Genomic DNA, 12859 nt, shown 5'->3' with positions numbered 1-12859 from the left:
CTTGATTACCTGGTATAGGAATAACCTTTAATATAAATCAATATTTTTAAAGTTATTTCCTGGTACAATGCAAAACACATAATAATTAAATAAATACATTTAATACTATAAAAAATGTTTACTAAATCATGCTAACAGAGACAAATATTAAAGTAAAACAAATATAAAATGAAAAATGATTACAAAAATATTAATCAACCTTCATAGATCAAATTCTTCTTATTTTTTTTGTCCTCATCTCACCATATAGCATCTGCAATTATAAGCAAGAAACCAACCTTCGATCTTAAGCGCCCAGGGTTTCTGCTATTGCATTGGCTGTAGGCCTGTCCGGGCCAGCTTCTTTGTACAAAACTTGGTGTAATCATTGGACTTGAGGATCTTAAATCGTTCTCATTTCTTTGCCCCAATCTAAGAGCTTAACCCAGATGTTACACTCATCATCCTTCAAATGTCCTAAGTCCAAATGGGCCATAGCAAAGCGGCCCTCAGCCAGTTCTCGTAAAGTGGGGGCGATGGGTCCTTCCATAGCCTACAGATCTCCCTCCGGGCAATGAGGATCAGGTACATTAGCAAGCCTTTTTGCGTTACTGACAAGATGGTCGGAGATTTGTTGTCAACACCAAATATTACCATAGATAAGTTCAGGCTAAAATTAACCTTAAAATTAGCGCCAAGCGCACGTTCCACATTCAACCAAAACCCTTTTATAGCACCACATTAAAAAAATATATGTAAATCATCAGCCTGGATGAAATCACATCTAGGGCATTTTATAGAAGAGAGGGGAGCAAATTTAGCAATTTTCTTGGGGGTGCAGTATAACTTATTAATTACATAGGCGGGTTTAACCACCTTGTATAGCATCTGGAGGGAGGGTTCAAATAATTCTACGGCAATGGCCTCCAAAGCTGACCTATTCCAAACTGCATGTTGTGCGGGAAAAACGGTATCATCAGCTTCCAGCATCTTCCCATACCAAAACCCAACCTCCTTTTTTATGAGATGTATATTCTGGCATTAAAGCTCAATTTCCTAATTTCCACCTATGGATGTTTTCGCTGCAGTGAACCAGGAGACCAATTGCATATATTTAAATCTAGAAAGAGTCCCCGATTGTAAGCCTTAACACCTCCCAAAGATGAATCCCATCCGCGGATACAAGGTCAGACCAAATCCGAATACCGGCTTTCTTAATGGGCAATGCTAGGCTATCCTTAAAACAAACAAGTAACCCCGGGGAGTCCCAAATGGGAACGAAATCAGAGTAGCAGCCTATCCCCCATATTTTCCTGACTCTGAAAGTTTTAAAAGCATCCCTGAATTTATGGTACAGACGAACCTTTTTTTAAGAATCTGGGCGTGCCAAACTTATATAAGAAACCCTCTCCGCCTCCCTCGAAAGCAACAAATTCTTATTAAGAAAATAGCAATATTAAACAAACATTAAAAAATTACAACTAATAGCAGTGATTCTAAAAAGAAATCATTCACGTACAAAAGAAATTGTACAAATTATTTTATTTATATGGTAAATAATTGTTTTAAATTTCAAAATATGGACTGCACTATGTGAGCCATTAATTAAGCCTAGTTGAATTAAACTAAATATACATTTTAAAGGAGATTTTGTAGTACTTTGAATTTGTTTACAATTCAACAATTAAAATATTAAATAAAATTTAAAGATCATTGAAATCAATTTTTCACTATATTTACATCTAAACATAAATATAAAAAATATACAGATGTTGCAATACATGTACAATTTCTAGCTTGCCAAATATGTTTTTAAATTACATAAACAATTGTCCATTTTAGTTATTATTTTCTTTAAACTCCACCTTATTTCCTTAAAAACCCAACATGCTGCACACAAATTGTAAATACATTTGTAATGCATAATAACATCATTAACAAATAGTTTAAATGATTTTAAAAGCAAAACAAAATGCACCCTAATATCCTATCATGTAACATCCCACTTCTACAACATTTTTATAAATTTACATTTAAAAAGAAAGGTTTCTTATTTTTCTGTTTAAGAAGGTTAAGTGGTCTTGTCAATCACTAACCTCCGCTTAAAATATTTTGTGCACCAATGATCATGGGCTACAGTAACGTTGTGACCTAGGAGTGTAGCAGCAATTTGCATCACATTGTAACCCTCCCAGGGTTCTTCCTTTTAAATAAAGGACCATAAATGCTTGAAAGCAACCTTCTGTTTTCCAAATTTGCAACAATGCTCATTGGGAGCCCAAGAGGGCATCTAATCTGATAACTGGTAATAACATTTTTGATTTCTAGACATGGTGGTAAGGAAATTGAAAACCAAGACAAAATGAGACACTTGGGCTTGAAGTTCAGTTACAATCAAATGAGAAGCTGACGGACTTAGTAATAGTGAATGATTTTGAATATGTACATAGCTGTATGTTTTCATGTCAGCAGTAGGTTAAATACAATCCAAAGCAGCACTATGATCGCTATAGAATGCTAGAGACACTTGGAAGATGACAGTCTAAATTTTCATTTCAGGTTTTCTGTGCGTGGCCTTGATCAATGGCTTTACTGATATCCAAGAAGATGCCCTCCACTCCCAAGATCTAGCTCAGTGTCAAACCCCAGAATAGCATTGTTCTACCATTAAAGCCAGTGGCTGTTGTCACTGCATGTCCAACCCATGTCTTGTGATGACAAGCATTACTGCCAGCTTCTCATCACTCACAACCCCTTGGAACTTTGCAGCAAGGGGCCATAGATGTGAAAGAATGTCAACTTGAGTCCCAGTAAGGTAAAGTGTGAGGCATTAGCCCAGATGGTTGAGGGAAACGTCCTGTCAGAATATAGAAGGGAATTCTCTGAAGTAGAAAGTGAGGAATGATGGTTGGAGTGGATAAAGAAAAATCAGAGGCTGAGGTGTCTCTAAATTAATAACCTCAAAGGCTTCTGCTCACATCTTTAACATGTTTGGTTTCACGTGTTACACTGGTGACAAGCCAGCTTAGGGTTAAATTGGGAACCTCAACACAACAGGAAGATTATAGATTTTGAAGAAATTGGATGCATGTTCACAAGAATACCCCCACTCAACAAACAATCCTGAGTCTACACATGCAAGCTGTGGGTAAACTTCTTGGGTGAGTTACATCAACCTTACTTCCTGATCCACCACTGATGTTGAAATGTAGCTATCTGCAAAAAATTGTGGGGATCTAGACTGTCGGGAATCGATAGCAATACAGATCTTCTATTGCACTCTCTGTAGCTTTTATCTTAGAAGGAAGGGATTGGTATGGCAGATGTTATGATGTTTCATCCTGCTTCACAAACAAGAGATTGACATACTCTGCTGAGCAGCAGTACAACTGTTTGCTTGGTCTCATAATGATGTCTTCCTGGGCACATCATTGTTTCCTGTGTCCTTCTGAGGTCATGGCTGGCACTTCCTCATTTCTGTATCCACATATTCAGTCAGCTTTGACTGGTACAACCTCTGCTTGATGTCAAAGCCATGTTTATTTTGGTTTTGTAATCTCTTGATTTCAATATAGTTTACAAACATTTCTCTTACAGATGATTGTCAGCTTTCATTGAGCTTATGTTGCATGACCTACAGATTTCAGCATCTTTCCTGGATATACATTTGAATAATTAGACATCACCTGAGATGCGTATTTGAACTTAGGAGCTGTATATTACGTTTGCTGTTCAAAAGGCTTTCTATTGTTTGCCTTGCACTTAGGCCTGTTTCAATATAGTATTCTCACATTTTGCTTGTTAACATACTTATATTTTCTTTATTTTAAATTATTTTAAACAATTATTCACTAATGTTGGTTAATTGATTGAATTGTAAATGTTCTAATTAAAGTCCTTGGGGAAAACATTAGAAAGAGTACATGATGTACAGCATTTTCTAGAACTAAATCCAACATCTAGTTGCTCTGATTCTCAAAGAGGCGAGGGAGGGGCTCAGGTTGAAATTTACCTTTTCACGCTGCAATTTGTATGCTTGAATGCAATTCAGAACCTAAAATAACATTAAATTAAAAAAAAGGGGTTAAGGCAATAACTACCGTACATACCATACAGTAAGGACAATATTTGATATGTTAAATATGGTTCATAGAACCAGAAGTTTAATCCCCCTCAACTTCTAAAAGAGGAAACTTCCAAACTTGAATCAATCTTTAGCAGTTCAGTACCCTGAACTGACCAAACATATCTCTTGTATTATACAAAGGTTCACAAAATGTTCTCACAAACAATAGTTATATATAAGGCATATTCTTTGTAAAGCATAATGTCTTCCAGACTTATTTTTTGTGACAGTTCTTTATTCATTTTCTTTTTTTGATAATCTACTTAAAACCATAGTTTCGTCCTCATGGAATTCTTCAGGGCTAGAAAATGCACATAAATACAACATTTATTTGTAATATGTAAAAAATGAGACTTAATTTCACATTAACACATAATTTATATATTGGTAAAACAATCCCTAATAAAGGATTAGACTACACATTATCCTTCATTTGATACAATAATGTTAAGTGTAAATATTGATTGCAAATACTCCTTTTGCATATTGAAAATTATACTGAACCCAATTACCATATAATTGTAACGCATCCTCAGAATCCCATTAATACAACAATTTATTTCCTTGTATAATACTTTCTAATTGATTTCTAACTTTGTGGGGCTAGAGCTAGACACACAATAGTCACATGATTCACATACCTCTCTCTGAAGTATTTTTTAACTAAACATATTGCACTCCTACTTTGTTAATTTGTCTGTTTTATTTTGTAAGATCTACTGATAGTCCTACAGAGAATTAAGAAAGTTCAGAAATGATATTAGTACAAAAGTCATATTTCCATAACTGTATACATTTTTACGATTCATAGTGCAGTCAAAATGCACAAAATAAGCCAATCATAGTTCATTCCTCTAATTTGAGATGAAAAACTCAAAGACCCTATATGTAGTCATTCCTTTGATGGCATTCCTGGTCATGTCCAGTTATTCAATGATCACATATACAACAAAAGTTGCTGATGACGTCCTATTGGTGAAGGGCCTATAATCAGAATTGTCCCATTAGTATGCTTTTAGCAATCTTATTTTTGTGAACTTAAATTAGAAAAAAGGACATGTTTATATTATCCTATATATGCTATATTACTCTATATATTGTCCTATGTTAGGAACAGCTTAATAGCATTTAGGAATCTAAGAATAATAGTTGATACAAACCCATATCATATTTCAAAAATAATGAATCTGAGTGACATCTAACTATATTAGTGAATCACCAAAGCTCACAGAAGATCTTCATTTGTTGAAAAGTCTCTTGTTGTTTGTCTGAAGTATTCTGTGTGCTTCTACCACATAGAGTGCTAGTGTTTTGTCCTTTGGCAAACCTGATACTCAATACAGCTTGACTGGACTGGGTATTGTCACAAGTTAATTACAAAGGCTAAATGGCTCGTGTTTATTATGAAATGTTACAATAAAAGCAATAGGTTACTTGTGTTTGTTATGGAAAACATATGTTAAAGTCAATTGACATTTAAGGGTAGATTGTTGCTTCTCTATATTAAATCCTACATGTAGGCATATTCTTACATGGAATCACACACAACTGTAGTATGCAAGGACTTTGGCGCTGCCCGCCCACAACCTGTTTTTATCGCCATATTAGTAATTTGAAAACTGTATCCATGGTGGTTGCCAGTTTAAGTGCACTTGATTAGACCTGTGTTGGTTAGGGTCTAAAGACAATGGCAAAGGTCCTATTTTTCACATGAAATCGCACAGATTTCTGTAGTAGGCAAATGATTAGGTGTTGGGGACTCACCCGAACAAACTGAGGGGATAGAAGATATACACTACACTATTCTTCTTTAGGCTCTGTTAGAATAGTATTTTGCTTTGCAAACTGTAATTTTGTATACATTTGTAATTTTAAAACCATGTGCCTGATGGTTGCCTTGTGGAAGTGTTTGCTCTCAGCACAGTATGCCTGAGTTGGTTATTGTGACAAGCCATCAATAGCAGCTATAGGCCTGGTTGATGCACAGGGAAATGTTATGGAAGACGCTGTAAATCTGGTCTGTTTATTATGAAAAATACGACAAAGGCAGGAGGCCTTGTGCTTTTGTGTGATAAAGCCAATAGGCCTCCAATAATGAATTGTTATCACACTTTGGACAGGCTTTAGACAGATAGTTTGTTACATGTAATCTCACAGAATATGATGGAAAGCAAGGATTTTGGTTTTGGTCACCAACTCTCGAAAATCCTGTCAGTATAACTGAACTGTGTTGCTTATAGTTAGACTCTATTGAGAGGGGTTGTTTATTCTTTTGCCAACTGTAATTGTGTACCTTATTGTAATTTATAACTGTATGCCTGATGGTTAGCAGTTTATGGCCATTGCAGTAGGCCTGTGTTGGATATATTGTCAAGCCAGTGGTACAGGCTAGATGCCTTATTGGGTCACTGGGAAAAGTTATATTTGATTCTTTAGGAATGATCTAGTTATAATGAAAGGGTATGACAAAGCAAGTGCACCTGACTTTTTTATTGTGAACATTGTGTGTTAAAGGCAATAGGCTTGTAAGGATGGATTGTTATTACACTATGCTAATAGCTGTTGACAGGTAATTCTTTACATGGAATCTGACCAATTGCCGTAGTAGACAAGGGTTTAGGTGTTGGCGCCCCACCCAAACAAACCATGGGACAGAAGATTTGCACTATGGTAATAGTTGTTAGGCTCTATTAGTAGGGATTTTATATAGCTGATAGTTGCCTTGTAGGGGGTTTAAGACCTACACAGTAGGTCTGAGTTGGTTATGATGACAACCCAATGATGCCTGAATTATTACAATGAAAGGTACGATAAAGGCAGTAGGCCTGACATATTAAGTGTAACAAACGTATGTTAAAGTCAAAAGGCATTTGAGGTCAAATTGTTACTACTCTATATTAAAGCCAACATATAAGTATTTTGTTACGTGGAAGCTCACAGATTACTGTAGTAGGCAGGAGTTTTGGTGCTGGTTAGCCACTCCGATGAACTGTGGGTATAGAACATTTGCACTGTGTGAATCCTTGTTGAGCCTTTTATGGGGAAATAGTACTTTGCTTTGCCCACAGTAATTTTGTATACATTTGTAATTGTATGTATGAATACCAGTGCACCTTCAGCTCAATACAGGAGGTCTGAGTTGATCATGGTGACAAGCAAATGATAACAGTTTTAGTCCTGATTGGTTCACCATGAAAAATATTGGCATAGGTCTGGTATGTATAGTATGAAACGTTGCAATAGAGGCAGTAGGCCTGACATATTGATTGTGAAAATCATAAGTTACAGTCAATAGTCATTTAAGGGCAGATTGTCTTAACCCCTTCTATGCTCATGACGAGCTCAGCTCGTCATAAGGCACACTGGAGCTGTGCTTATGACCAGGTGAGCTCGTCATGAAATAATGCCTTTCAAGCATTTCCTGCACAGGACGGGAAAAGCCATAGCATGGAAGGTGTTAAAGCTTAAAGCTTAGGGTAAAGGTAACTTGTTACATGAAATCTCAGATTACCTTTGTAGGGAAGGACAAATCATATGGTACAAGATTTGCACTGTAATAATTCTTGCTAGAATCTCTTCAGAATACCTGGCAGACATAATTGTCTGTAGGATCATCTGATAAAAAAATATTACATTCATATTAAATAAATCATGATAGAAACAAATAGGGCCTTTGGTTCAGTCATCTTCTGCCATTGGTCTGTCTGTCATTTACACTCTTCCATTCATGACAGTGTACTGCATGGAGTAATGGTTCAGTCCACGTCAGTCGTTGGCTCACTTGCCCTGTGAATAATGTATTATTCTGATCACATTCATGCCTCCACCTGATAGTGAGTGTACTTCAGTGTCGGGGCTGGTTAGCCAGTCCTTTAGTTTTCAGGTTTCTTCTTTTATAGTTCTACATTTTTTGCTTCTCCTTTTTCCAGTTTAATTTTTCTTTTCTTAAGAGCATACTTCAGCTCCCCAGGCAGTGCTAACAGATTACTTGATTGCTCTCATTTCATCTGCGGTACACAGCAACCCTCAGGGCCACTGTCTCTAAACCAGGCAACCTTTATGGGATGTGGTTGTCCACAGTGGATAATTGTTTTATTATTCAAGAATGTACAAGAGGTTGGTTCTTAACATTGCAGCCCTGCTGGAACTTTAAAACAACAATAAGATTTGTACAATACCTCTACAAGGCGTTCACCAGTTACTATGTTTAGTTTCATTATTGCAAACATATGCCCTCCATGTTTTGACGGCAGTATCTTATATCCACTTGTATCCTTTTAATTTGTCACAAATGCTGCTGAGTTTGTATGTGTTTTATTAAAGTTGTATAAGAGGGTGAATGCTGGAATGTAAATGGACAGATGAATGGATGCATGAGTGCAAAGATGAGTGATAGAGTACATTAATGATGACCTATTGAGTGCCTAAACTCATTAATGACACATCGAACACTTTCATTCTTAAGCCAGCTCTATTGGAATTGCCAGTGCTTGTCACAATGTTTTACTTGCGCTTTGGGACAGGTGTCACAATATTGGCATTTTGTAAATGCCAATTCAGAGACTAAGGTGACCTATTATGTGCCGGCTTCGATCTCTGCCACAGCAGCTTTTTACAAGCATTCACAGAATTCATTCTGGCTCATGAACAGTAAAAATGTATGATTTCCGCAACTGTTGGCGGGTAACCACTTTACATTGTATCAAATTAATGTATCCATGTATAACACAAAACAGCATTAAAAACATGGCTGGGCCGAAATGTAGATACTGTGCAAATATAGGGCTGCTGTGACTTGGCAAACAATGCATCTAAACTGTACCTCAAAGACTGTCTGCATGATACATAAATGTTGGTTATTTGGAATAAGCAAATATATGTTGAACTTTTGCCACTATGGTTGTAGGAAACTTGGATATACATGTCAGCACCCACAATTTACAATGTGCTTCTTTGATTTCAGTGTTATCTTATGAAATGGATTTAATAAAAGGATTATAACTTCATGGGGCTGTCGACACATAATCTTGACCGTGAACTCAGACATGGATGGAGCCCTCTGGTAAGTACTTAAAGATGTTCCTCATTCAAATTTCTCTCATGAGATGGAATATTGCATTGCACCACCGCCAAGTTGCTTAGTACTGTTACGCTAGTGTTTTCAGAACAGTTCATGAAGTGTGTGTGTGTATTATATTGCACAATATTGCTTGGAAGCACCCGAGTGCTGAAGAAGGGTCAGAGCTTTGGGAACCGCACCAGACAATGAAGACATTCTAGTGTGTAGTTAGGTAATGTTCCATGACAATGAGTTTTCAGTTTCTTCCTGAATTGCAAGGGTGGCAGAGCAATTTTGATGTCAACTGAAATATCATTCCAGATTCAGGGTACATAGATTGAGATTGCATGTATTCTAATTTTTAGGTCTCTCCAGATAGCTTAGCTGTCTAGGAGACTTCATGTTACTAATCGTTAAAAAATGTTAATAGAATAAATGATATATAGAAAATGTGCTTTCAGTCAGCCACTTCAGTCATTGAATTCAAAGTTTTTTCATGGCTTGTCATTGCTTGGATGGGCTCTACATGATGGCCCTGACATTCTTTTTCCCATTTGTGTTCTCATTGTTGAAGGTGCTGAAGAAGTCCTTTTGTTAGTTTGTAGAAGACCATGGCATAGGTTTTAATAGTCAATGTGCATTCACTGACCTTTTTATTTTACTGACATGATGACATTTCAGTTGCTGGTTTGTTTGACTGTTTTGGAAGTATGTAGTGTTTTTCTTTATGGCAGTGCAAACTTCATGTTCTGACTCCTTTTTATAACACTGCTCTTTGAAGGTAAACCTTAGCTCTCCTAATGCAGTCTGTTAACCCCTTCGATGCTTGTGGCGGAACCATTCCGTCATCAGTCACGGTTGGGCTGTGCTGATGACGGAATGGTTCCGTCACGACCACACCCATTTCAATGAGGGGCAGCACAGGAGGGGAATTCCATTAGCAGCGAAGGTGTTAAACAGAATCCTAATCGCAGGTTCCTTATTTTTTGTCAATGGATTTTTAAGAAAAGCAAGACCTATTGACTTTGTAAATGCTTGTTTTCAATCGTACACATTTTGGTCTGCTGTCTGGTGATGTCTTTCAATTGTGCTGTCCACCCAAGGAGGACTGTTTCTTACTGGCATGCCCAAGTACAAAACAAAATACTAATGCTGAGATGTGGGATCTAAAAAACATTAGCACCAAAACTTTCAGCAGCTCCATTTATTTCACAATGGTGGTCGAAGCAACCTGGAGAATCAAACCACTCCGGAGGCAGACTCTAATGCGGGGGTTCCTTTTCCCCAAAATTGTAAGATTGGCAATTGCTGACAATAAATGTACAACTGTTTCAAAATGGTGCCGAGTGTTATGTTTGTTATGTTAGGGAAGACCTATAGAGCACATGTATACCCTGGGGTTCTTGGAATTGTGACAACCAGGAGGGAAAGAAGAGAGGGCTTGGGTTAATAAAAACCTTGCTTAAATAGCCAGGCCTTCAAAAGCTTTCTGCTTTTCAGGTAGTTAGATTCTAGTCTTACTGAGGAACGGAGAGGGGTTCCATAAGATGGTAGCCAGGTGCGAGAGTCTTCTGCCCCCTGCTCTGTCACTTGACCTGATTGAGCCTCAACTGGTTAGCAAGAGAGGATCTAAGAGCTCAAGCATTATCATATGTCTTAATTCTGCTTGTTACAACGGCTAGAACCTACTCATCAATGAAGTTCTAAATAATTCCAGCTGTTTTAAAAAGAGCTCTTTATTTGATTGAGTCTGTGAGGCTTCATTAAGGCATGAGAGATATGCACATGTCTATATGAAGTTCACAGATTATAAAGGCTGGTGTATTTTTAATGATTTCTACTTTGTGTAAAGAATTTGCAGGAAGACCCAAATACCGAGAGTTTGCATAGTCGAAGTGGACACAATTACTGCTGCAATAGTCGCTACACCATGACTGCCATGATCGGGTGGACCATGGGCAGTTGATTGTCTACCATACCACCCAGGCTCTTGATAGAGGCCACTGGGACAGGAGGGGCACAGGGCTCAGAGGGCTAGTAGATGCTGGCCCAGGTATCCATCCTGTGATTGAGAATAACCATCTCAGTCTTATCAGCATTTAGCTCGAGGGATTTAGTACCCATTAAGTTCCAAATGAACTTGAGGGTATATTGGAATCCCTAATGAGATTGTGCAGTAATCTCAAGCAACAACATGAGCTGAGGGCCATCAGCATAGTTGTGGAATCTACAACCATTGCTAGCCAGGGCTGAGATCAACAAGCAGATGTAAATATTAAACCGCAAAGAAGGTAATGCTGAGCTCTGGGGTACCCCACAGGTGACATGGGTCTTAAAAAATGAAAACCGGTCGAACTGCACTTCCTATGTGCGGCCTCAAAGTAAGGAGGATATCCAACACTGGGCCTGATCTGATAGAGTAACTGTTTTCAGATGATTCAGCAGAATTGCATGATAAACAGTATCAAAGGTGGTCAATGAATCTGAGACAACTTGTGAGGACTTGTGACTCAAACCCAACTCCCATTGTTGATCATCAAGGACAGAAGCATCCCTGCTTCTGTACTTTGGGCTGGGTGAAAACCTGCCTGCAATGGATGAAAATATTTGGAATAATTCAGGAAACTACTTAGTTCCTAAATAACAAAACTTTCTAAACCTATGGCATCATAGTGGCGAAATAAAAAGGGGTGAACATTTTTCAGCAGCTTAGGAATGTCTCTCAGCTTCTTTTGCAACCAAGCTGGTATTCTGCTTCCAGTTAAACATAGGCAGAGCAATGGTGAAGAAGACATCCTCTGTGAGCCTGTGCCTGGCAACAAGCTTTATTAGTGGGTTATTTTCCACGCCTGACTCACTTCGCATCTGGCATTTCACTCTGCCTCCACCCTTATTTTTGTACTTGAATTTGTGGCACTCGCAACACCACCTCCTTCCTTCCTGGAAGTTCTCCTACTCGCATTTTGTCATTAAATGTTGCCTTTCTGGCCTGACAGCACATTTCCTGCAATCTGCCCACTAGTATCTTATGATCTCTATCTACCAGAAGGAAACATCCTGTCTTTACTTTCTCATTTGAAAGGTAGAAGGGCAGACTTTATGTTGCATGTCATTAATGTATAGATTGCTTCCTATGGCTTCCAGTAGTGCCCTTAGCTTACTGGAATGATGACAAGTCTGGTGATGCGTGTTTAAGACTTCTTCCACAGCCAGCATGTTTTGCTTCTAGTTTCCAGTGGTGGTGTTCAATTAGTGTAAAAATTCCCGGAGCATTGACTTTTGCTGTGCCTACGAAGTACTGCAGTAGGCAACATTCAATTTTTACCGGAGCTCATAATAACTTGCAGCATTTCTGCTTGTAGAAAGAGTTCAGCAAATGATTAAAGACTGTTATGTAAATGTAAGACATGCTCAGACTTCAAGGAAGCTTACCTTTTATTGCCCCAAACTTGGTTAGTGGTTTTAGGATAAATAAACTACATACGCACCGGAATAGAAATGGAAGTTATTGTGACCATTTGTTTGAGCTGACAGTCTGTCAGTTTAAACAAATAATGAACATGTTTTGAATATAAGCATCATGTAGTTCCATCAACATATATATTTTAATTAGGAAGCCTCTGTATGGTTGTCCGTTTTACGTACTCAGTGAGATAATATTAAAGTGCTTTGATTGTGTTCTCCTGTAATGTTCA

At 37.8% G+C, this 12859-nt stretch overlaps 1 long non-coding RNA gene across 1 annotated transcript in view; it reads left to right on the top strand.

Annotated features, from left to right (window-relative positions):
• Window positions 1-12859, top strand: part of LOC147692761 (uncharacterized) — a 794352-nt gene that overhangs the window by 435426 nt on the left and 346067 nt on the right. The window contains exon 2 of the long non-coding RNA XR_015299843.1: window positions 9069-9167. This is a non-coding gene — a long non-coding RNA (uncharacterized LOC147692761). The remainder of the gene's footprint in view (window positions 1-9068; window positions 9168-12859) is intronic.

The sequence above is a fragment of the Lissotriton vulgaris genome, chromosome 9 (genome assembly GCF_964263255.1).
Source record: "Lissotriton vulgaris chromosome 9, aLisVul1.2, whole genome shotgun sequence".
NCBI lineage: Eukaryota > Metazoa > Chordata > Amphibia > Caudata > Salamandridae > Lissotriton > Lissotriton vulgaris.
The sequence above is the reverse complement of the archived record's forward strand: the minus strand, read 5'-3'. Positions and strand labels throughout refer to the sequence as shown.